This window comes from Candoia aspera, chromosome 2 (assembly GCF_035149785.1).
Source record: "Candoia aspera isolate rCanAsp1 chromosome 2, rCanAsp1.hap2, whole genome shotgun sequence".
In the NCBI taxonomy this organism is placed as follows: Eukaryota; Metazoa; Chordata; class Lepidosauria; order Squamata; family Boidae; genus Candoia; species Candoia aspera.
In genome coordinates, this window is record NC_086154.1 from 163,642,643 (window position 1) to 163,669,616 (window position 26,974).

The 26,974-nt window shown below is 44.5% G+C and overlaps 1 protein-coding gene across 2 annotated transcripts in view; it reads left to right on the plus strand.

Moving 5' to 3' along the window:
* Window positions 1-19,254: 19,254 nt before the first annotated feature.
* Window positions 19,255-26,974, plus strand: part of PIANP (PILR alpha associated neural protein) — a 32,690-nt gene continuing 24,970 nt past the window's right edge. For both annotated transcript variants that reach the window (XM_063294682.1, XM_063294681.1), the window contains exon 1: window positions 19,255-19,813. The gene's annotated coding sequence lies outside the window, so the exon portion shown is untranslated. The remainder of the gene's footprint in view (window positions 19,814-26,974) is intronic.

A 26,974-nucleotide genomic window follows, 5' to 3' on the forward strand; every position in this document is an offset into this window, starting at 1 on the left:
CACCGAGACCTGGCTGGGCTCAGAAGGGGGTGTAGCCCTCTCTGAGATGTGCCCGCCCGGGTTTCAAGTGTAGCTCCAGCCGAGACACCAGGGCAGGGGAGGAGGGGCAGCAGTTGTCATCAGAGAATCTTTAGTGGCCTTCAGGGGCCCTGCTCCACAAGTGGCCAGTTGTGAGACCCTGTTTTTCAAGCTGGGATCCCGAGAACAGTTGGGGGTGTTGCTGCTGTACCAGCCTCCCTGCTGCGTAGCCACCTCCCTGCCTGAGCTGCTGGAGGCCGTCTCAGGGTTGGCAGTGGAGTTCCCCAGGCTTATGGTTCTGGGGGACTTCAATCTGCCATACCTGGGACATGCCTCAGAGACGGCCTGGGAGTTCATGGCTACCATGGTGGCCATGGGCCTGACTCAGATTATTCGGGACCCGACTCAAGACAGTGGTCACACTCCGGACTTGGTTTTCTTGTCAGAGCAGTGGCAATGTGATCTGAGGGGAGAGCTAGATCTGTCCCCATTGTCATGGCCAGACCACGCCCTGGTGACCCTGAGATTCTATTGTGCCACCCCACTCTTCAGGGAGGCTGGACCCATTCGATTGGTCCACCCCCAGCGACTGAGGGACCCAGTAGGGTTTCAGAGGGAGCTGGGGGTTATTCCCGAGGGCCTGCTGCACAGTCCAGTGGAGGACTTAGCCATGGCCTGGATTAGGGCCGCAGCCAGGGCCTTGGACAGAATCGTGCCTGTGCGACCTCTCTTGCCTCGTTCAACCCGTCACTCCCCGTGGTTTTCGGAGGAGTTGAGGGTTTTGAAGAGGGTTAAGAGATGTCTGGAGCATCGCTGGAGGAAGACGAAGACTGAATCTGACTGAACACAAGCTAGAGCTGCTATTAAGGCCTACCTTGTGGCAGTAAGAGCGGCGAAATGTGAATATTTCTCCACTCTTATTGCATCCACAGAATGCCGTCCAACGGCCCTGTTCAAGATCGCTCGATCTCTTCTGGGTCAGGTAGATCCAGGGACCCACCTACAGGGCCGTTCAGAAGAGTTTTCACAGCATCTGCAGGATAAAATCACTCAGATCCATTCTAAGTTGGACTCTAAGCATGAAGCGGAGTCTGGGGAGATGCCAGGGGAATGTACTTACCCTGTTATCTGGGAACGATTTGATCCTGTTGGGCCTGACAGGATTCTCCGGACTGTGAATGCTACCACATGTCAGCTTGACCCATGCCCTTCCTGGCTGAGAAAATCAGCCCGGGAAGTGACTTGTGGTTGGGTCCAGGCGATGGTTAAAGCATCCTTGAGGGAAGGGGTGTTTCTGGCTGCCTTTAAGGAGGTGCTGGTGTACCTCCTCCTCAAGAAGCCATCCTTGGACCCTACTATACTGGGCAATTTTCGCCCTGCCTCCCACCTTCCCTTCTTGGGAAAGGTGGTTGAGAAAGTGGTTGCACTGCAGCTCCAGAGAATTTTGGAGGAAACGGATTATCTGGACCCCTTTCAGTCAGGTTTCAGGCCAGGATATGGGAAGGCGACTGCATTGGTCGCACTTATGGATGATCTCTGGCGGGAGCGGGATGGAGGGAGTGTATCCATCCTGGCTCTCTTGAACCTCTCAGCGGCTTTCGATACCATCGACCATGGTATCCTTCTGAAGTGGCTCAGGGGGTTGGGAGTGGGCGGTGTAGTTTTGCACTGGTTTACCTCCTTCCTCCAGGGCTGTTCCCAATTGGTGGTGATAGGAGAGGAGAGATCCGGCCCTCGACCCCTCCATTGTGGGGTGCCGCAGGGTTCGATACTCTCTCCTCTCCTTTTTAACACCTACATGAAACCACTGAGTGAGATCATCCATCACCATGGGATGAGGTATCATCAATATGCTGATGATACCCAGTTATATATCTCCATCCCGGGTGAAGTAAGTGATGCGGTCTCCACCCTTTCCAGGTGCCTGAAGGCTGTGGGGGCCTGGATGGGGAACAACAGGCTTCAGCTGAACCCTGGTAAGACAGAGTGCCTGTGGATTGATGGCCCCTCGGGTTCCAGGAAGTTGTCATCTTTGGTTCTGGATGGGGTGGCACTGCCCCATTCGGAACCAGTGCGGAACCTGGGGGTCCTCCTGGACTCGCGACTCCTGCTCAAAGAGCAGATGGCAGTCGCGGCCAGGAGGGCCTTTGCACATCTTCGGGTGGTGCACCAGCTACGCCCATTCCTGGACTGAGATGCCCTCCAAACAGTCACTCATGCCCTTGTCATCTCCCATATAGACTACTGCAATGTGCTCTACATGGGGCTACCCTTGAAAAGCATTCGGAAGCTTCAGCTGGTCCAGAATGTGGCTGCACGGAGTTATCGGGGCTGTAAAATCAGCCCATGTGACACCACTGTTACGCGAGCTGCAATGGGTACCAGTTTGCTTCTGGGTCCAATTCAAGGTGTTGGTTATCACCTTTAAAGCCCTACATGGCATGGGTCCAGGGTACCTAAGGGACCATCTCGTCCCCATGACATCGACCCGTCCCACCCGGTCAGGCAGGGAGGGCATGCTACGGACCCCATCAGTAAAGGAATTTCATCTAGCGGGGTCCAGGAGGTGAGCCTTCTCTGCAGTGGTGCCCTTTGGAACATCTTGCCCCCGGAGTCGAGACAGGTTTCCTCACTCTCAGACTTCCGGAAGAAACTGAAGACCTGGTTCTGCCGCCTTGCTTGGGAGGGGGAGAGTGATAGCTCCACTGGGGATGGCTGGCGCCATAGCACCTCTTAGTGATTGTGTTCCATCTCCACTTGGATTTTACAGTTGTTTTTATGTATATTTTAATGGCAATTTTTACGTGGTTATGTTTTTAGTGCTATTTTATTGTAAACCGCCCAGAGTCCCCCATTGGGGGAGATGGGCAGTGATATAAATTTAATAAATAAATAAATAAATAAATAAATAAATAAGTTTGAAGATGAAGATAAGGACCTTGTGCTGGATCTGAGATTAGAAAAGCAACTGAAATAGCCATTTCCCTGCTGCTTTGCTTGTAATTTTCTCAAGAGCATAAGTCTGGAACAAATGGCCAAAACCTTATTTTGCTATTACTGTTGTAATGATTTTTTCAATGCATATTTCATTTATGTTTTAAAATCTTGTTGTAAGTCACCAGGTACAGACAGTAAGATGGGATACAAAAATTAACTGTGAATATTGTGCTAGTTTCAGGGAACCTTTGATTTATGCCAGAAAGGAACATTATATGAGAAAGATGCAAAAATGGCTTTCATGGAATTGATTCCAATTTAGGAATGTCACAAATATCTGTGATTATTCTGCTCATATAGTCAAACCGGTACACTTGCCACATGCCTCAGGATGCAATTCTGTGCTGAAGAGCAACTGTCTGAATGACACTGGGAAGCAGCAGAAGGCTCATTCTGCTAGTGTAGACAACTATGATGGCACATATTGCCAGTGAAATTGCCCTGAAGGTCCACAGATCATCAACCCCATGTGGCTATTCTTCCATCAGGATGCCACAGAAATGCCATGAATACTTTACAGATATATCTCTATATACAGTATCTATACATACGTCAGCTATATTGACAGACTCTTTACTCTCACTGAAGCCAAAAGGAGAAGAAAAGCTAAGGATGCTGCTTCATCAGCATCTCATACTATCGTTGTGAGTATCAGCAGCCTGCACTTCATATATACTACAGCAACTGGTGACATTGAGTTATAGGCAGCCATCTTCGTGAGTAAATGAAGACATGAGTGGAAACTCATGAAATGGCTGATGTACGGTCAGAACCTTCTGCTCAGCAGCTGTGGATAATAAAACCAAAGTCACCTCTACACAGAAACCAAATAAATGCCAAGGCAAGGAAAGAAATGTCTTTGTAGGTGGAAGTGAAGCCTTTATTGCACCAGACTATTGTGCGAAACTGGTTCCACCTGGAATGGGCAAAGACAAATTATGAGAATAACAAAATTCTCATAACAGATTTTTTTTCCATCAGATTTTTTTCCTGCATGTATGAGGATACTCATACATGCAGGAGATAATGTTTCCAAAGCAAAGATTTATCTAGAGCAGTGTTTCTTAAACTTTTTTTTCTCTCAGGACTCCTTCCCACATTTTAAAATTATGGAGGACCCCAAAAGAGCTTTTGTTTGTATGGGTTATATTTATTGATATCTACCATATTAAAAATAATACATAACGTTGTATTATTTTTCAACATAGACTGGCAAATAATTTTGATTTCACAGACCCCTGAGAGGGGTTTGAGGGGTCCCCAGGGGTCCTAGGACCACACTTCAAGAAGCACTGATCTAGATCAACACCAGATTCCTGGCAATCAACTGACCAGCTTATGGGCTTGAAAAAAGAAGACTAGGGATCTGATCTCCTTGTCTGGGATGCAAATGCACTGACATCTTTCTATATAATGGAGAAGCTGAGAGAATGGACATTTAGAGCTATGAACATCAGGCAGCTGGACATAACAGAAGCACCCTCTCTCTCCAAGAAGAACTATCACGGGAGCTTATTAATCCAAAAGAGATCAGAAGGTTCCCTCTGCAACCATGGGAGAGCTCATGTAACATCCCATCTTCTCCATCCAGCCTCACCTTCCTTTTGGGCTATCCACCCAAAGTGTTGTGATGTAAGAATGGAGGGATTGATTGAAGGACTTAAAGAATAGGTCCAATTGCCATTTCATATTAAACTCTGCTCATGCTCCATATTTTGTATTGTCTGTCTGACTCTCTCTCATCTCCTGCAATAATACAATAGTGTACCAATATATTTAGGTGATAATCTGTTGTTTGATGGTGGTGAGTACCATACCGCTTCTAAGTACTTTCTCCCCCTTCACATATACAGTCTTTTCATCCATAACAGGTGCTCTTCCAGCTGTTCTATATCTCTTGACTTACTTGTATACTTATAGAAAATATTTCCATGTTGCTTGTCATGTACTCCATATCCAGGTGGTATACAATAATAAAATCCCAATATAAACATGCATTATAAATAAAAACAAGCATAATTATATAACATAATACGTAGCCATAAATTAAAGCATTAATCTCCACAAATTCCTAACATTGAGTTGAATTTTTAAAAAGCTTTCAGCATATGCCTGAACTGCAGCTGGGTCAGCACTTGCTCTTTCTGGGGGAAGCTATTCTAGAAAGTGGACGTGACAAGAGGAGATCCACATCATAACCGCAATAGCAACTGCGCTGGGAGGACAGATTACCTTAGATATTCTGGTCTGAAATTGTTTAGGTAATCTCAGTCCCATCCGAGAACAAATCAGCAGTTCTTTCAGTGGTGGTTTATATGGCTGCAGCAAGGCAAAATGCAATCTTGTCTCTGCAGCTTGCACCAGCTGCAGCTTCCAGATTTTGCATAAAGGCAGCCCTATCTAGGGCACCTTGCAATAATAGAGATGAGAGGTTACCATCTGTCAGCCCTCTGAGGTAGCCAGGTCAGGAAACAGAGCAAGGCTTTCAGGAACACTATTTTACTGTGGTAGGGTATAACAACACAATCTTGAAAGCCTAGCAGAGTATCTCTCTGCCTCAAGGCAAAGTTATTTCAAGTCTCTTTCTCATACCTTCTCCTTTCTCAGGACTGAGTTGTCATTTACTTTCTCTTAATGGTTTTTGCATTCCTTCATCAAGGTTCTCTGTTTCTCTACATCAGCACACAGACCCGTAGAGACTAAGCTATCCCTGACGGGGACCAAAGCCAATGCTACCAACCAAGGTAGTAAAAGTTCTGCTTGTCAACACAGATCCCTAAGCCTTCAGTCACAATGATAGTTCACCTAAGTTTCCTACCTGACCCTTTAGAAGGAACCTGACAGCCCTTCGAGGTTGTCCGGATCAGGAAAGAGGCTCCGCGAGAAGACCAGAATTTAGCTTTATTGAGATAGGACTTCTTAACAGAATTTTGCAAGTCTGATTATATTTTTCCTCCCCTCCCTCTTATACCCCAGTGAATCATCTCTTCCTAATACTACCTCCTTTCCTAGGGCTCAAGGAATGCTTCTGCCATTTTTGTTTTTGTAACAGCTTCTGGATATTTCCTTCAAGGCCATCTCCACGGCTCTCCACAGAACTGTATGATTATGGAACAAGTGGTTCCATCCCAATTTCTTCTCTGTTTGTCAGTGAATAATTTTACTGACACATTTTAATCAGAGTTATACTGAGTTGGCATTTCTCATTGGTTTCATTCCTACATTTTCTGTTGCATTGGTTTAGTTTCATGGAGAGTTCTTTGCTCTTCCATTTACCTGTGGCTATTCAGGCTTGGGCTTGGGCTTAGGTTCTGTTTGGCTCACTTTGGGTAATTGCACCCTGCCGTGTTGTTCCTGACCTGTGCGGATGCAAGCTGGGTCCTAAATTAGTTTAGACATTTCCTGTGCAAATATGTTAGCTTCGTTAGCAACTGGGGAAGTGTTCAGTCTGGACTGCAGACTGCCATGGGCTTCCATTGGACAATTCCCCTGCTGTTGTGCCTTCCCATCCCTGGAGCATCTCCTTCTGGCTCTGCCTGAGGGCAGGCACGTGAGGGCTACTGTTTGCAAGAATATCTGTGCCTGTTGGCAGACCACTTTTCCCTTTCATTTTTTTCCCCTAACTTCTCTCTTCTGCAGCCTCTGGGCTGAACTGGAGGGCTGGGTGTGAGATGGCACCTGAGAGCAGGACGGTGGCTTGTAAAACAGCTTGCTTCACTTCCTTCCTAACTTCTGGGGGCCAAGGGAGCAGTTGCTAGAAGGCAACATAAGTCTCCATTCCCGAAGAGAAAATCTAGAACTTGGTATTACACTTGATTTTTCCTTCCTTACCTGCACATCTTCCTTTTCCCTTTGCTTCCTTCCACCTCAGACTTAAAAGTCCCATCTCCTTTTGAATGTTAGAGATTTCCATGTGCAAAGAGCAGAGATTACTCTCTGGAACACAATCTGTTTGCCCCTCACTCTCTCTTTCTCTTTCCCTCTCCCTCCTTCTTTTTATCTTGACTTCAACCTTTCAAAAAGAGAAAGAAGAGAATGATTGATCCTGCTCTCTGACATCAGTAAAAGGGGGTGAGAGGGAAAGTGTTTCATTGTTCTGCGTGTGAACTTGTGAAAGAAGAAAGCCGCTCATTGGTGAAGCAAGAGTAAACCACAGAGTCAATAGTCCAGGTCCAAATGGCCCTGCAGGGCAGTGGTTATTGGCCCAGGAGGGTGGGTGTTTCTGGCACTGCTACACACAGCAGCCAATCACATGGCAGGGGGTTGCCTAGGAGGAAGTAAGCCACAGCCGGCAAAACAGACAGCATCATTTGAGCCAGACTAAGCCAGAAAATACTACTTTGAACACAGAGCAGGAATATATGGGCATAGGTTGCACTTATGGTGAGCTGGGGGAAAGTAGATGACACCTACGTCCATTCTTGCCCTCCAGAAACAGTTGGTGGCCTCCGAACACAATGGAACTACTTGGCTATGTGGACCACCCCTTTGTACACTTGTCACTAGGTCCACTAATTTCTTTTTTTCAGTTTCACTGTCACATCTACACTGATGACATCTATGTGTATTCTTCTGCCCTGGTCTTGGATGAGACGGGATGTTTTCCTCTCCAGCTGCTGCGCTGGAGTTTCCGATTGGATGTCTTATCACCTCCTAAGATTCAGTCTGGGCAAGGCTGAGCTTATTGTTTTTCAACCAGAACAACCTTCTTTTTCTTTTTTTGCTTCTTTTTCTTTTCAGGACCAACAGCTGTGGATATTTTCTGTGACAGAGATTTGGGAGTTCTTATCAACAAGGAACTTTCTTTAAAGTCTTTCATCAGTAAAACAACAGGATCTTGTAATTTTCATCTTCTAAATATTCTGTCTTTTTAAACAGCTGTAAGCTAGGAAACTTTGGCATATTTTATTTATTTATTTATTTATTTTCTATCCCGCCTTTATTATTATTTTTATAAATAACTCAAGGCAGCGAATACACCTAATACTCCTTCCTCCTCCTCTTTTTCCCACAACAACCACCCTGTGAGGGGGCTGAGAGAGAGGGACGGACCCAGGGTCGCCCAGCTGGCTTTTCATGGCTAAGGCGGGACTAGAACTCCCAGGCTCCTGCTCCCAAGGGACGCCTCACCTGCAGTAGCTTTTTGATAGGCGTATCTGCTCTCTGTCTTCTGGTTCATTTCCAGCATAGCATGATTTGTGTAATCTTGAATCTCTCTTCTTCCAATTCACCTCTACTTCTTTCCATCAACCCTTACATTGGCTGGGTCTTCAGGAGCATTACTAGTTTTAATTGTTGGTACTGACCTTCTGGGTCATGCATACAGTAACACCTAGTTATCTGAATAATTTTATTACAATTCATGTTTCTGTGCGCTCAGCTCATTTGTGCAATCAGGGTCATTTCAGAATGGCCATTTCCTATCTAGTTCCTACTCTTTGGAATAGACTCCCCTTACATTTGGAGTCCAGTCTCCTGAGGTTTAGAAAGGACATTTCTGAAGTTGTGACAGAATTTGATACAGATTTAAATTATGGTAGTCTGGGATTAGAAAATGTTTTAAATTGATTATTATATTATTATACTGCTGGTACCAATCAATACTGTGTTATATTTTTATTGCTTTTCTCATATTGCACTTAGGTATATATCAAATTCCAATATTATCCCATTTAGACCAGGAAAATTACTTAGACTGGGAGAGCAACCATCTGTAGGACCCACATAGAATCCAGTCTCAGTTTACTGGCCCCATCCAGTTATTATCTGCACAGCATCTCCTAATTCAGCCATGACAGAAATATTTTGCTAGGATCTCTGGCATATCGATGCTCTATATCTTCAAATGACAATTCCTGGGATTTCATGTAAATGTTAAATAGCATTACAGATAATATGTTATTTCCTATTGTTGTCACAAGTTTGGTCTAATGGTGAAGGTGCTGGGCTAGAAACCAGGAGACTGTGAGTTCTAGTCCCGCCTTAGGCACAAAGCTGGCTGGGTGACCTTGGGCCAGTCGCGCTCTCTCAGTCCAACTCACTTCACAGGGTTGTTGTTGTGGGGAAAATAGGAGGAGGAAGGAGTATTAGGTATGTTCGCCGCCTTGAGTTATTTATAAAAGTAATAAAAGAGGGATAGAAAATAAAATAAAATAAAATAAATAAATAAAATAATATTCCTGATCCTAACTCATAGTGATGATCCAATAAGGAACCATGGTCAATGATATTACAATGAAAAGTCAAACAAGAGAAGCAGGGATGCTTCCCCTTCTCTCTCTCCCTCTCCAAAGAAAGGGCAGTGGTTGCAAAAGACATCACAAGATTAAAAAAGAGTAATAAATGTTCATGCTGATGAAGTCATCTACCAGATAAGAACTATCAGGGTGACTAAGCCCAGATCTGGAACCAGACTGAAAAAGGTCTAGAAGCTGTATGTGACAAACCCCTAGTTTTACTAGAGCACAACAGTGCTCCCTAAAGCATCAGATACACTGACCTCATGCTGAGAGGCCAAAATAGATGAAATTTAACTTTTGTATTCTAAAGGGGCCTCTCCCATTGTAATCCCATTTATACAAACAAAAAAGTTGGTGAAATGTGCCTTTATCATTCCACTAAGTATTGTTAAGAAGGTTGGTTGAACCCTAGAGAACTTATGATTTGCTGGCAGTCCTTGACTGGGCAAAACAACCATCAGACTCACCAGAGGCTGGCTTTCACTTATTGCCTATATTGTATACAACTGGGGAGAACCTTTTTCCTAAAAGTGTCTGGAGATGGATTGCTATTTCCCTCAAAATGAGGCATGGACAACTAGACAATTTCCATCTATTGCTTCTGGGACCAGAATAGTCTTCTTCAGGAGAGGTTATAGATCTCCTTTATGATGCTCTGCAGTTTCATGCAATAATGTGTTTGTCACAATCTGGACACAATGAGCCAATTGCCCTCCTGCTAGTTCAGTTGCCTGTGGTTGCAATGGACCAGGATTGAGACAATGTAGTTACAAGAACCATGTCTAATTCTTAGTCTGAAACAACTAAACTGATTTGACAAATGGAACAGCTGGAGTATTGGACTCAGCAAATTGGTCACTTCAGGCCAAGGGTTTGGACACTCAATCACTTGGGCAAATGTTAACAATCCCCAAACCATATGAAATAATTATGATAGATGACTATTTGCAGATGCGATGCATGTCTTCACCATCATCCATTCTGTTTCATATCCTGCAATTCTTCTGAATACTACGATGTAATACAGACTCTGTATGATCAGAAAGTCACTCAGGGGTTATTGTTACAATAGTCTACACCAGTACAAGACAAGTGCCATAATGACCATTTGTTACTCTTTCTTTTTATCCCTTCCCTTTTTTCCCCATAGACTGCTATCCCAGAGGTAGATGCCAAGCATGAATTTTGAAACCTCTATACAAAATTTGCAAGATTCCCACGTACATATATGTCATGATCCCACCCCATTATTCTCATGTCACAAAAGTAATTATTACACTTTAATTCTGAAAATAGTTTTTGTACATTCCTCAAATTACACCAGCATGAACACTAGAATTGTTATTCCATAGCAAAAATGTCCTCTTAAACTATTTTGGTTGATTATAGAACTGAGCCTAAAGTTCAGTGTTTAATTATTATTTTGCAACTCTAAAGGCAGCATTCTCATTTTTCTGCTTTTGATTTTTAAAAATTCTAATTATGTGATGTAGTTGCAAACATATAAATAAACCTGCTCATTTAAAAACATTATTTTTTTTCTGTTCTTTTCATTAAAAATAATGAATTATCTCCCCAAAGTCAATTTCTGTTGCAAATTCACACTTGATAAACAAAAGAGCTGAGCATTAAGTTAACTATTCTCCAGCCAGAGTGGAATGCCTGCAAGGTTTGGTGAGAAATTTCTCTTATCTTCTCCTGTCTTTGACAGCATACAATAAAACTAGAGGATTATCCATACTTCATTGAAAATCTGTTACAATTTTTGTAAAATAAGTATGGATAATCCATACAGTTTTTTCCAAAAGTAGACTTGAAGGCACATATCGCAAAGAAAACAGTATCAAAATAATCTGCTGACTAATACTTCTGAAGTAGATATTTAGAAGCTTCTTCTAATTCCTCCACTGCTGCTATAAATTGTATAAAACAAATCTGGGACCCAAGTCACAGATAAAACTGTCCAAAGATGTATTGTAAAAAACATTCCTTCTGAATAAAGATCAAGGTTCCTTTTCAGAAGTGTAGGACATCATTCCTATGAACAAGATACATCAGTAGAGGGAAGTAAATTTTCATTAATGCTCTGAAGGACAATCTATGATTCAGCCTCTGTTTTCGTTTCGCATGGAAATCAAAGTGTCATTTGACCTGCCCCCCCCCCATGGAAATCCAGACTTTAATAAGCTGTACCTCTCCCTACCCAATGCAGCCACACTTACTCCTACAATTTGTTTCTGTCCACAGATGCAGGATGAACTTCTCAGCTCCATTCCTTGAAAATAACAGGGAAAGGAGGCCTTTCCTGCCGGCAACAGCGCAGAGAACATTTCCAGCTGCTCTCCTTGAATTATTCTTGAACTGCTCCCTCCAACTACAGACTTCTGTTCCTTTGCTTGCTCCACGGGAGATGCTTAGTTAACATGGGGCTGATTCCACAAGACCCAGCATCTGCAATCCTATTGCCTGTCAGTGGCAGAGAAGTCTTACTGAAGCCATCACTATACCTGTGTTCCCAACAAAAACCACTCCGTTTGCAAGATATTGGCCTGACAGTCTGCAGATTCATAAAAGTCAATGATACTCAAATTAATCAGAAGAATATCTAGGCATTTGGATAAAAGAAATCAAATCAGCAAAAACAGAAACATTACCATTTCATTTAATTTAACTCAAGGAGAAATTGTTGTTTATTCGTTTAGTCACTTCCAACTCTTTGTGACTTCATGGACCAGCCCACGCCAGAGCTTCCTGTTGGTTGTCAACATCCCCAACTCCCCCAGGGACGAGTCCGTCACCTCTAGAATATCATCCATCCACCTTGCCCTTGGTCGGCCCCTCTTCCTTTTGCCTTCCACTCTCCCTAGCATCAGCATCTTCTCCAGGGTGTCCTGTCTTTTCATTATGTGGCCAAAGTATTTCAGTTTTGCCTTTAATATCATTCCCTCAAGTGAGCAGTCTGGCTTAATTTCCTGGAGGATGGACTGGTTTGATCTTCTTGCAGTCCAAGGCACTCTCAGAATTTTCCTCCAACAAGGAGAAATTACTTGTGTTTAATATGCCACATAAGGTAAAGGTAAAGGTTTCCCCTGACATTAAGTCCAGTCGTGTCCGACTCTAGGGGGTGGTGCTCATCTCCATTTCAAAGCCGAAGAGCCGGCGTTTGTCCGTAGACACTTCCGTGGTCATGTGGCTGGCATGACTAAACGGAACGCCGTTACCTGCCCACTGAAGCAGTACCTATTAATCTACTCACATTTGCATGTTTTCGAACTGCTAGGTTGGCAGGAGCTGGGACTAGCAACGGGAGCTCACCCCGTCACGTGGATTCGGACCGCCGACCTTCCGATCGGCAAGCTCAGCAGTTTAACCCGCTGCTCCACCGCATCCCACAATATGCCACATACTTGTAATTAAAATGCATCTGCCCAGGGCTAGGTAGCATTAAGCTGACCTTGGCTGAACCTCCAGGATCAGACTTAGTATTTGGATAGCACACTACCAGGAAATCCCTGGCCTGCAAACTAGGAAAGGGAGCTTTAAAAGATCCTTGAAGACAGAGGCCAGCCACTTTCATATTGCTGCCAAGAAAGCTCCAGGAATGGGTCAATAGAGTCATCAGGAGTCAAGCACAACTCAACTTGATTTTTACTTTCCCCTTTTCTTCCTTGCCATTCCTTCTCTAGGAATCAAGTTCTTGCATGGCCCAAGCAATGAAATAAGCTTGTTTTTTTTAAAAAAAGAAATAGCCTGAATTAAATAGGCAGCTATTATTAAATAATAGCTACATTTGCAAATATACCGCATTCTTTACAGTTTTAAGACCCATTTCCACAATAGTGATTTACAGTGCCTTCTAGCATTATCCCACCATTGTTGCACTGATATATCAGTAATAGACAGGGTTAATATTGTCACTGCACTGTCCCATCAGAAAGAATGTTGGAAGAAATACTGAAGGCTGTGCAATGCTTCTGCTTCTGTGTCAAGAAGATGCCCTGGAATGTATAGCAGGAGGAAAGAGCACCTGTCTGCAACTCCTTAAAGCAGCTGCATCATTTCCCAAGGATTACATAAGTGTCTGCATGCTCCAAGGTTGCTTCTGAATCAGAAACATTGCACAGTTCTAGTACTTAAATCATGGCCACAGATTTGAATCCAAGAGGGACGTGGTAATAGTTAACTCCATCATTAATGAGAAAATTCTGAGTTATTTTAATAATTATTGTAGTATAAGCCTTGTGTGGTGCAGAGTGGCAGGCAGCAGTATTGCAACCGAAACTCTCCCCACGACCCGAGTTTGATCCCAGAGGAAGCTGTCATGAGTAAGGATGGCGAGCAGGGGGCTCCCATCCAGACTGTTAAGCGCATGCGTAGCACTGAGGAATTGGTCAGCCATTCAAAGAGACACAGATCGGGACCGCCTTAACCTTTGGGGTTTATATGTCTGGGTTTTTCCCACACTTCTTCAGTTTGTTAGGATTCCTGTTATGTACTAGCAATAAACATTAGAGACCAGTTCCTTGTCTCAGCGTGTTTCCTGGCTGTTAGGACAGAAGCTGGATTCTCAGGTAGCTGGCTCAGGTAGCCTTCCATCCTTCCAAGGTCGGTAAAATGAGGACCCAGCTTGCTGGGGAAGGTGACGACTGGGGAAGGCAATGCATGACTCGGTGCTTGCACAGGGGTTCTTTCACCTTTTTTTTTCCATTGTAGTGTAACAACTTCAGTGCATCTCTGCTAACTTCCCTAATTCTTTATTACAAAACTATTTACAGACTTAGTGCTCGTTCATGATTGATGGACTTTACTCTGCCTTTCCATTTCCTAACTGCTTGTTCAACACAGTGAGCAAATTAATTTAAAAAAGAAAGAAAACTAAGAAAAGTCACACTTTGAAAAATAAAATATAAGGGAGCAACAACCTTGCATTAAATATGAATCCAAACACTGGTAAATAATAAGTAAAGACAAAGGGCCTTTTCCCACTGCTGAGTTAAATGGCTCTCCACCTGTCCCTCAGCTGACAGAAAACTATACCAGCTGTGCTATGAAATTTGCTGTCACTATTGCTAATCTCTATTCTGCCTCTCCATTTGTTCTGACTCACTGCTGAATGGTACTGTCCTGACTATATGTGTGCAACATGTGATAAGTAAAGTGATTGGCTGAGCCCCCAGCTCCGCTGCCCTCCCTCTTCTGCACAACAGCTGGCAGGAAAAACATCCACCAGTCACAGTGCATGGGAGGAAGGGGTTGGGTTTGAGTGCAGAAGTCTGTCCATCATCTGAAGCTCTTTCCCGTGTCCCTCCTCCATCACCCCATTTTGTCATAACCCAAATTGAATATAGGTTTTAAAAACACAACAGGTAAGAGTCATGAAAGGAGCTGAGTCACAAGCAGCAGTTTTATTTAGGATTTTTCTCACCTCCCTTTCCTTTTTTTATATAAGCAACAATTGCTGATTGTGGGATAGGAGAATTGATACCAAAGGAACCAGTCACATTCTCTGCCCACTTTCTCCTGTCACCCATGACAAGAGAGACTAGAAGAGAGAAGACACCTCTTCCCCCCCCCTTTTTTTTTTTACTGCCTTCACTGGCTTTTTCCCCCTCCCATCAGTATCAGCTGGCAGTGAGAAAAACCACACCAATATACAGAATCTCAAATAAAGTAAACAAAATCAATCTAACCAAGCTAGTTTATCTTACTTGCTTCAATGGGATCATGTTTTCCAGAGCACGTGCTGTCTTTATTGCAGAACTGATGGTCTGAAAGAGAGCATTCACCTGTTCTTCTCCTTTCAGACCAATTGTTGCATACATTTTTTCAAAAAAGAGGAGGTAAGTGAAAACCTGCATTCTGTTGCTCAGGCAAATAATACATTCCTTCTTTGATGTCAGAGATCTAGCTAAAAATCAGAAAATTATCTGGTAGTTCCAACCACTTTCCCAATGATCCTACTATTAAATGACTCACATAACATAACAGGGTCAATCTGTTTTAACTGAATAAATGTATGTGGGAAAAGAGGTTGTGTCTGAGATGCATGCTAGGAAAGAAATACATTTTGGACTGTTCTGGTTCCAACATGGGGCCAACATGCCAAACAGGTTAGAAGGCCTTGTCATGCCATAGTAACATATAAAAGATGGGCCACATATTGTAATCAAATTCATGGACAAGTGACTTCCTCACTCTCTTCCATGAATAGCCCGAATGCTCCCTCCCGGTTGCACCTGTGCACCCCAGTCCAGTATGCCAGGAGAACCTCAGATCCTTTCTGGCTTTAGCTTCCCAACATGGATCAGAAGCCTTGTAAACAGAGGCTTCAGTTCAGTTCAGTTCAATTTTATTACTGTCACTGACCAGTACAAGATACAATTCTATAAAGATATACACATTAGCCTTAGCCTTAAGATATGAGCCATCTGATTTAAAATAATTTTAAATCTGAATTTGCAAGTTCCAATTAAAATGTTAACATATGTTTAGATCACAATGTAAATGAGCCCCTTAATCAAATTTGAAAACGATCTTATTAATTGCATTATCACGACTAATATTCTATCAAATATAAGTGTCTATAAAAATATGATATGTAAAATTTTAAGAAGAGTAATAAAAAGAGTAAAATGCCATATATAAAATGTGAAATATCACATATAAATTGTATCTTGTACTGGTCAGTGACCGTAATAAAATTGAACTGAACTGAACAGAGGCTTCTGGTCCTGTCTCAGCCACGGAGTTTGGAGAGGTACCAGTACAGGGATCTAATCCTCCATAAGAGATGTGAAATCCCACAGCAGTACATAATGAACCAAGCAACAACTGCACTGTTATTCTTCCTTCTCGAAGCAGAACGCATGACATAACTCTTGAATTCCTCCAGGAGGGGCTTGGCCATGCAGCTCAAAAATGCAACAGCTTTTACTCAAAATTATTTTCTCTGCCAAGTCTTATTCTGCCCCAATTATTGCTCACTTTTTTCTCCACAAAATGTAAAAAGAGGGCAGAACAAAGAAGCCAAGTAGTCTAAATTGGTAGCTGTTTCACTTTGCAGGGATCTGAAGTGTAACAAATACTGTAATGTAACAGCTGTGGCTTGGTGCTGGTGAGTAAAAAGTAATTAGCTGCCTATCCTCCAGTAAAGGGCAACATCATGTGACTGGCTGCATATCACTCAGCTTGTGTGACTCTGTGCAGGTTAGGGAGAGTATAGAAGCCTTGAATAGGCACTGACCTTAATTCCCTTGGATTTTGTTATTTTAAAAAAAGTTTCTAGCCCCTATGGTTTTCCTGTGTGTTAGTTTTAGTGAGATGGCAAGGTGGGTTTCGAAGGCTAGCATAGTCATTACATTTAAAAAATACTTAAGAAAACAAGGTTTAAGTCAGCTGGAGAGCTGCTATGGCTTTCAGATATCTAACAGAAGCAGAGTAAATTATAATTATCACCATTGGCTTTTTGCAAAGAGTTTAGGGGAAATTAATACAAAATGCACACAGGGAATAGAAATTATTGTAAAGTTCTGACACGGTGTTTAAACAAACAATTTAGCTCTTCTAGGCATTGAAAGATTTGATACATCTTCTACCCCCCACATGGCACCCATAGGCATGGCTGGGGGAAAAAAGTAGCAAAACAAAAGATTACAAAGGCTCAAGCTTCCTGCCATGTAATTCCCCAGAATGCCTTTGGGTCTTCTGTGGGCTTCAGAGCAAGCCCTGCCAGTTAGTAAATGTATACATTTTAAAAAGGCAGGCCACTGTGCAAACCGAGGAGAAGCTCTGTGCAGAGCTAGCTGGGCGGTGACAGGAATCAGACAGTGATCAAGAGGTAGGAGGAGAATGGGCAAACCGGCCAGCCATAGTGGGAAGAACTGGGGCACAGAAAGGGCAGAGAGAGAATTTAAGAAAAAAAGAAAGGGGAGAAGAAATGACTTATACAGACAGATGAGTAAAAACTGGATACGGTAATTCTGGACTAGCCTTGCATTTGATATTTTAAGAGAATCCCTTTAAAAGCACTGAATCATAGATTCTCTCTGCTTCAGGGTTGAATGGAAAAAGTACAGAACTCACCACTGGCATTGGCATCATTCAAAAGCATGGGTTTCTGTTTAGAACTTTCAAGTCACAGACCATCTCTGCGTTCAGAGACACGGTTGTGATGTGATGGTGGGCTTGATCCTTTGGTCCTGATATTAACAATCATCAAGTTAACATTTGCTGTTTTCACCTTGGACAGTAGAGTTATCTAGCAAGCAGTACTTCTGTTGTGTGCACAAGTGTTTAGAAGCACTGAGTGTGATTAAGCTGCAAGTGCTCATAGGTGTAGGTAAGTCACAAGGCTCCAAAACATTACAAGCATATGCCACTGAAAGGCCATCCTTTCACTTCTCCCAGTTTCTAGCTTGATGCCTTAGCCCAGCATTTCTCAACCCTGGCAGATTGAAGATGTGTAGACTTCAACTCCCAGAATTCCCCAGCCAGCCATGGGGAATTCTGGGAGTTGAAGTCCACAAACCTTCAAGCTGCCAAGGATGAGAAACGCTGCCTTAACCACTAGACCAAACTGGCTCTCTGCTAACAGTATAACCAACAACATGCTGCAGTGGTTCACCATTCCTGAAAGACTCATGGCCCCAGGGTCCGTAAACAGATGTTTGCCACTTTTGCACTGCGTTTTTAACATATAAATATCTGAAGGGTCTGTTGGGGACAATGTAAAGTGACCCAACTACTTCTCAGTCTCCAAGAACAGTATAGCCGCCTTCAACTCCTGGTGATTTCAATATTTTTGTGGCCTCAGCATCTTGTCTGTTTTTCTCCTACACCTCGAATATTCCCTGGAGATCTCCCCTCCAAGAATTAGCCAGGCCAAACCCCATTAATGTCTGAGCCCAGAAGCTCCAGATGGGTAGACCGAAAGCCTGGTGTCTTCTAATAACAAGTTCTCGAGATGCTCATATCGGTATTTTAGGGGAGCCAAACGCAGTGCTGAAATCCTCCCAGCATAGCGTAGGGACCGGCCCAGACTTCGGCCTCGCCACGCAGGTTCCTTGCTCACCTGCTGGCGCGAGATGGCTCCGGCATTTCTTCCCACGGGGAACCTGACACGGCAGGTTGCTCGTTTTTGACAGGGGAGGCTTGCAAAAGAGGCAGAGAAAAGTGGAGTGATGCTTTGGGGAAAAATATTCCCTCCCACGGCAAGGCGCTTGGGAGACGTTTCTGGACAAGGGAGGTGGGGCTGGGCTGGAGGGAAAAGGCAGGACTGGAGAGTCGGGAGTCGGAGGAGCACCAGAGAGGAGAAACGCTTAGCATTTTGTTGTGCAAAAAAAATCAGAACGGCGGAGGAACGGGAGTCGAAGAAAGTGCAAGGCAGAGCTTGACGGCCGAGCTCGCTCTTCCGCTTAATTGTTGCCTCGCTAGCCCCCCTCCGCCCGTTCTTGGCCTCTTCTTCCCCTAGCGAGGGGAGGGGGCTTCAGCCCCACCCCTTCCCCAGCGGACAAACTGGCTCGGAGGCTGAACTGAGACAGTTTCAGCCACAGGTGCTGCCTGGTATGTCCCTTGGAGACGCATCGCTCCATAGCAACGCACGAGAAAGAGGCTGGACTGCCGGGGAGGATTTGAGAGAGAGAAGGAAGAGGGGCACCGAAATGAATCGGCGAGACTAGCGCGGGGGGGGGGCGGGGGGGGAGAGACCGAGGGCAGTATTGCTACACGCGGATCCTCCCGCAAGAAGTCCCAACAGGGGCTGCAGTCAGCCCGTAGCCTGTGAAAGGGAGCTACCCGGCCCCTTGGCCCTGGATGGAGGGCGGCGGGCGACTCCGTCGTCCCAAAAGCGGAGAGAGCTCTCTCGCGCTATCCAGAGGTGTGGCCTGCGGACAGCAGACTGCACACTTTGCGTGTGCTCAGCGTCATGCTCTAAAGAATCCGACCTTGCTTGAACAAACAAGCAGTCCTTTAGCAGGGATGAACTGGGGGGGGGGGGGGTTCTGTCCGTGGGAAAAGTGTAACGTTGGTTGCAAAGATGTTAGCCCCCACCAGCACCACTCCCCACGCCGTCCAGGGGAACTCCAAGCGGCGGGGAGGGAGCTCGCTTGCAACCGCTACACGCCCGTCCCCAAAAGGTGGGACCCACGTGCTCTCTGTCCCCGGCGCCCGAGGGTCTTCCCCCTGCGCCGATAACCCCGCCCGCCCCGCGCGCTCGTCCCTCTCTGCCCGCCGCTCTTCCGCCCGCTCAGTCTCTCGCCAGCAGCGAGAGCAGCAGACACCCCACGCGCGAGTCAGTCGCTCGAGGGGGCGGCCTATCGTGGCACGCAGCGCAGGGCTCAGCCAGCAGTCGGAGGGTTAACAGGGACCGACGTGTGAGCGAACCAGACAGAGAGACGGACAGACAAGACAGCCGCTGCGAGGGAAGAGGCTGGAGCAGGCGGCCCGCCACCGCCTCTGCCTCCTTAGCCTGCCTGGCCATGGAAGGCGACGCCAGCTGGAAGAAGGGGAGCGGCAGCTGGACTCCTCCAAGGCTAGCCGGGTCCCTCGGCTCGCCCGCCAAGGTGAGTTGGAGGCTGGCTCGGTCCTCCGGGCTTGGAGAAGAAAGGGGAAGGCAGAGCTCGCTCGCCCGCCGCTGCCCGGAGACTGCGAGCCCGCCCGCCGTTCTTCGCCTGCTCCGTCGGCTTCATTCGGCGAACCGCCGTCTCCTGTTTCCACAGAAGGGGCTGCCGCCGCCGCCGCTCCTCGTAGGTCAGCGTTTCCCAAGCGGGGCTGGGCGGCGTCCTCGCTTCCTCGGGGGCCGAGGGAGTGTGGAGAGAGGGGGACCGGGCGGGGGGCTCGGGTCCGGCGCAGGAGCCGCCTGAAGAGCCGCGGGGAGGGGACGTCTCCCGAGGAGGTTCGCGGAAAACGTGTGTGAGTGTGCGCGCGCGCTCTCTTCGGTGGGCTCCGCGGTTCGCTTCTGCGGGGTTTTCTGGTGTGAAGCGATGTCAGGGGAGGCTGACCGTGCGGGGGGAGAACGTGGGGCGTCTGAACGGTGGCTCTTGATAGACTGAAGAGGAGGGACGTTCTGTTCTGTGTAGTGTGTGTGCGTGTGAAAGCTGGCAGAAATCAAGGATGTTTCGTGCGATCAAGGAAAGCACGTCCCTTAAAAAACAGCAATTTGGCAGCCCTCTGGGCGGTGATACTTAGCAGTCTCATCTAGCCTTTTCCAACAGCGCTTGCCAGTCCTGCCGCGAGCCTCTTCGGCTCCATCCCTTGTGGCACAGACGCCCAAGATCGGCTGTGCCCGAGAGCAACTGTGGTAAGCAAGAAGACAGACAGACAACACAGGGGCGTGAGGGAATTACTTCACCGCCACCCCCGCCCCAGTGCCCAAGAGAATGTGCCACGCAGGTTCTGTCCAGCCAGCCATCCTGTGGGGACATCTCAAAAAGCCCAATACAGTAGCTTGTGGATGCAGATGGAAATTCAGACACCATGCAGGCTTGATTCTCGCATTTAACAGTTCTTTTTTAAACAGAAGAAAATGCTTTAGGCTTCCAGGATTTGCAGTACAGTAGACTCTAGGTATGCTTACTTAGCACACCTACATTACTCCCAAGCAGTTAACATGGAACTTACTCGCCCAAGGAGATTGCAGTGGGCTACAACTTCTTTTTTCCAAAGCTCTGGAAGAACAAAACCTTTCTGGTATTTTCTAGACGGGTCAAGTTCACAGATTTCCACATTCCGCTGTCCACCAGAAACGGAATTATGATTCCTGTTATCCCCAACTCTCTGGAGGGCTCTGAGTTGGAGAAGGCTGTTCTAAGCCATCGGATCCACTCCAGACCGCTCTGTCAGTCCTTGAAAAACATGCTATTTTTCCCTAGTAAGGCTGAGATTAACACCTCCCAGCTTCTCACAGCCAGCATCTGCAACACCATCGTAGGGCGAGAGACCACCAGACTCTCACTTTACTATTCCAGCTAGAAAATACGGCTGAATTTCTCTAAACAGCACATTAGCTGCTATCGCCAAGAAGTCACAGCCTGGCTTTGAACAATCTGAATAGCACCAGCAGTTTTATTCCACAGCCAAGCTCTCCAAGACTTCTTTGTCCCCCATATCTATAAAAGTTGCCTGCCTGTATCAAAGCAAGGCTCCATTGTTTCCAAAACTGGCTAGCAAATGCCTGGGAACCTCTTGCTGTGGAGGTTCTCAATGGCTTGTTTTTTGTTCTTTATTAAACAAATACCTACATTAAAGATAATTGCTTGCATGTGGTGGTGGTGATGAATTCTGCAACTTAATTTATTATGTGTTAGGTAAAGAATTACTTTCCATTTTCTACCCCAGACTTACTGCCAATCAATTTTGTGGACAGAAAGAAATTAAAAAAGTTTCCTGATTACGCCTACACCTCCAAGCAACATCATCTTAGGCATCTTTTTATATTATTATTTTTATTCTTTTTTTCTGCATGGCAGTATCTGTTGCAGCAACCCTCACGCACATACTTTGGCGGCTGGCTTTTAATACTCCCACAGCTCCTGATGAAGGGTAACCATCCATTCCACTCAGACCTTGCCTGATGTGGGGTTTTGAATAATGGTACTGAATCCTGCTTACCTCTTCTCAGCTGCAGGGACAGCTTTGTTTCTGCCTCTAAGACTATATTTGTATAACTACTGAACATCCTAGCATCCCATGGAAAACGCAGAAGGGATCTGAAATGGGAACTCAAGTGGTTTCTCTGACTGAGCTTACAGGAATGATGGTCTGCCTCAGACATTTTGATATCTGAAGCAGAACATCCAAATGGCACACTTCTTCCCTCTATTAATTAATATGAGAGATCATTAGCTAGAGATTTTCCTGCACAAAAACTGTTAAAAAGAATGGAAGGAGTTGTCTTTATACTGGGAACATCCCTCATTTTGTCGGTCTTGATAGTGACAAGAATCTCATGGAGGCTGGGTTCTGGAAGCAATTCTGTTGGAATAAGAATGTAATATGTATAGATTATTTTAAATATTCAAAATGCAAATCCCAACACATTCCTGGGCAAATCACCCCAGTTAATAACTACATTTCTTTTTTTTAAATGTATTTTTGTCTTGATTTTTTTGCCTCATATTGAATTTCATATCTTCATCTACTAAATTAAGTATCTGTTTTCCCTTGAAAATGCCAGAAATCCTGGAGCCTAGACAAAAACTCAAAGCATATAGATAAATATTGTTATGTCAGGAAACAGTCAGCTGTGGGATTAACAAGGGAAAATGACACCTCACTCATCTCTCCAAATTCTCTGAGGATGTCAGGCAGCCTGTAAAATAGGGTGCCCCAGCTGATTCAGTGCAAATGGATTTTCAGAAGCCTTTCAGAAAACCATTCTTCAAAGTCTCTTAAGAAAACAAAGTCATCCTAGAATGAGAGGGACTGTCTTTTTGTCAGTTACTAATGGGGGAGGGGAGGTTTGGTTAAGATGAGGATCCAGGCAACTGTATATCCAGAGCATTGGGCTAAGCTCCCCCCCCCCTTTTGGTCAGGGTCAATTTTAGCATTTTGCAAAATCTGGAGTATTTAAAGAAAAGCAGATTCCCCCCCCCCCCACTGCTTTTTGGATTTTCTGCCTAATGGACCAGTGTGCTTCCAACTCTTTTCTCTGTTTTGTTAGGGCTGCTTATGCTGAGGAGTAGAGTGACAAATGAGTAAGAAATCAAGTGGTATTCTAAAAATGTGAACAGGAGGGTGGAAAGGAAAACGTGGAGGGAAGGAAGGAAGGAAGGAAGGAAGGAAGGAAGGAAGGAAGGAAGGAAGGAAGGAAGGAAGGAAGGAAAAGAGAAAGGAGGGAAGGAAGGGAGATGGGAATATTGAACTAGAAACGTTTACAACAGGGAAAGCTTTGCACTTGAAAACAGACTGCTGTCTCGAAGGTCATTACACAACTGGGTGACTTTAGCAATAAAATGGCAGATGAAACTCGGTGTTAGGAATAGCAAACTAAGTCATGCCAGGGGAGATGCAAGAAGACAGAGAAAGAATCCTTATTGTAAGTATTTTCAGTAAAGACAAGATGGTCTCTAAACCATATGCTTCAAATGTTGTAGAATTTGATTTGTAGAAAATGGGAACAAAGATACAAAGAAAGGCAGCAAAAATAAATAGTTTCCATAAGTTGAAACTAGAAAGATCTTTCCATTGAACTAAATGACAAAAAGAGTGCAAAAGAAGCAGTTGTTAATTTTGCTTTTGTTTATAATATGAAATAAAACAAGGCAATGCCTGTCAAGGCACAGAGAGGCTCTCAGTTCAGTTGGATTTGTGAATGAGTTGTTGCCACAAAGTATTACTGTATTGTGGGAGAAATAAAAAAAAAAAGAATTGGCAGCACAATCTTGTATTCATCCACTCAGAAATAAGACCTTTAAGTATACTGAGGCTTGTACCTCACAAAGTGGAAATAGGATTGTAGTTTCAAAAAAAAAAGAAAAATAGTGTCAGTAGAAATTAGCTAGGGTAGTCTAATTCATTGAACCTTGGCAATTTTAAGATGTATAGACTTTAACTCCCAGAATTCCCTAGCCAGAACTGGCTGGGGAATTCTGGGAGTTGAAGTCCACACATCTTAAAGTTGACAAGATTGAAAAACACTGGTCTTATTACTCACAGTTCACACACACTATTAAGATTGTGTGCATTTGTTTGGTTGTGCTCACTGTCTTGTCTGAACTTAGTATGTGTGAATATCAGGACTTAACGATTTAGTGAGCATATGAACTCAGCCAATTGAGGTTTATTTTACACACCCAGGTTCAACAAACATGGTGTAGGCCAGTGTGTGAACCAAGTCACCGTTTTGAAATCTTTTGACAAGTAGAAGCTATGATTGTAAGGCAAGAAGTGAGTGGCTCTTCCATTACATTTCAGGCTTGCCTAAAACCTTCAGTCTCAGTCAGGACTGTTTGGGGTTATGTGCCTGTTTATGATTGGCCTACCTGATCCAGACAGGCAGGAGCAGCTGCCACACATAAAAAGCTGGCAGAACCCACTCCTTTGTCTCAAAGCACTGACAATGGTACCAAATTTGGTAATGAAACGTTTGCAAGAAGGTGACCAAGCAAACAGAAAGATCCCAATGCAATAATTTATAAAATTCAAACATGTAAGTTCTTCACATATGATGAACAGCTTACCTCTTAAAATATTTTTGGAACAGTGCAATAGAACCGTTTTCAGTGGCTGAAACCAGTGGTCCTGTTTGTTTGTCACTCTGTTAAACCAGGCTGGCAGCAATATCTAGGTCATTAATGGCAGTTCTAGGGATTTTATTTGTTCGTTTGTTTGTTTGGTGGCTTTGAGTCGGTCTTGACTCCAGGCCACCTCCAGGACAAGTCCCTTCAGTTTTCTTGGCAACATTTTCTGAAGTGGTTTGCCATTGCCTCCTTCTTAGGGCCGAGAGAGAGTGACCAGCCCAAGGTCACCCAGCTGGCTTTGTGCCCAAGATTGGACTAAAATTGATAGTCTCCCAGTTTCTAGCCTGATGCCTGAGCCACTACACCAAACTGGCTCCCTTCTAGGGACTATGCTTAATTTTTATATAGCACTTCTGAATATTCAAAGTACCTAAATTATATCATCATCATCATCATCATCATCATCTAAGGTAGATCAATATTATGGTGGTTTTCATATTGTGGGGAGGGTCATGAAGGGGAACAGGAACTTTCTGATTTTTACTTCAGTTCCTGAAATGAAATCTCCTTTGGGTTGAGCTTGATTCCTGGTAACTTTATGGACGCATCCCTGTAGTTTTCTTGGCAAAAAAAAAAAAGTGGTTTGCCTTGCCTTTTTCCAGGATGCCTTTTCAACTTCGTAGTCAATTTCTACAGCTCTGGAATTTCCTGGAGATTTCCTATCCAAATACTAAGCCTGATTCTGCTTAGCTTCCCAGCCCAGCCAAAGCCAGTTCTGGTGTTGCCAAGACTCTGTTTTTAAAGCTGCAGTCCTAAACCAAGGTATTTGGGAATAAACATGACTGCTTAATGGATTTTAAAGAAGGCACATAGTGACTGAACCGCCAAGTCTTGTCTCCCACTGGATTTCACCCATTGGATTGAGATATAGGCCAAGGTTCTCCCTTCTTCATCTCCCCTCACCTATCGGCCTTGGCCAAATTTAATCTAGGAACCAAGCAGAAGACCAAATATTTTATTCCACTGATTCATCCAAACAAAGAAAATGAATGGGTTAACCAGTTACCTCTCTGAAAGACATATAAAATGGGATGGGGAATTAAATAAATAAATAAATAAATAAATAAGCAAACATCCTGCGTTTATCCCAGTTACCTTTGAAGAATGTTCAGTTATCCTATAATGAAGGACACATGAAATTAATTGTCCTAAGATAGAGAACAACCACTCGTTTAGATGCTTTTCGAAGAAGTATTAGAGAAATTAATGGTAATCCTAGTCCTGGCTGGCCATGGCAGCTAAATGTATCTTCCATTAGCTAGGTCAGTTGCTAAAGTGACCAAGCTAGCCTTCTGCTTGGTAATAAACTAAGATGTGATGGGGGTGAAGGAGGGGTTGCAGGTTAACATGATTTACACAGTCCATTCAGTCTGGTCTACAGATACTCTAGTATGCCAGTGGAAAGAGTCTCCATGTATATGATTTTTTATTCAGCAGATAGATTGCAGTAGGTCTGAGGGCAGATTTTGGAAAGTCAGAATCCCATACTTATTGCATATTTTGAGAATCTCTGGAGAGCATGCCACATGGACATGGGCCTAGAAAAGGGCATTTTAAAATGATCCCGAGTCTTGAAAAAAGTTATGCAGAACTCACTATCTCTTGTATCCCCTCAGGGCTGCTTCAGACTCACATCCATACCATATTTTAATGGCTTGGAGCGGAGGAAAACTTGCTTTGGTAATTAAGTCCTGGGTTTCATATACTGCAGGGTGAACGTTTGTTCCCACAGTAGCTGTTCAGTGTGATATTACCATAGTTGGTTCATTCAGGTTAATTCCACAAGGCACCATTTTCACGCCCAAGGCTCTCCAAAGAATGTTGGAGTTGTCTATAGAGCCATCCAATATTCTGTACCTCACAACACTGAGAACCAGCAAGGAACAGCATGAGACCAATAGCGCTCCCTCCAGAAATGAATAGAAGGTTACCAAACTGTCACCCAGTTAGGGACCCATCCCTTGAGCTACTGGAATAACAAAAATCCCCTTGCTCTTGCTTCACTTAGGAGGGGGGAAAAAGCATTGCTACTAGCCCAAAAAACAGATTGGGCCCTGTAGCCCAGAGGTCATTGTGTATCCCTTGAAAGCACCTCTCCAGTGCTTTCTGTACAAGTAGTGTTCATTTGGGCATTTTAGAAAAATCTGAATTACTGGCTGTCAAGGTATCATACTTCCTGTTTTTAAATACCCAGTGAGAGCTGTGAAGATGGCATAACTTCACAGTTGCCACCCAGTGCTTTTCTCTAACAGCCACAACCATTGTAGGCTGCAGTGTAAAGCCTCTGTGTGTGTATGTGTTGGGGGGGGGTAGGATTACTAGCTCGCTTGAGCTGGAGGCAACATGAGGCAAAAGAGTGATGCGCTCTGCTTATATAAGCTGGGAAAATCAAAGAGGGATTGTGAAAATGACCAGAAAGTCATCCAGTATTTCTTCCAGGTGCCCAACAGCAGTATGCAAAAATCAGCTCAGCTCCCCAAGAAG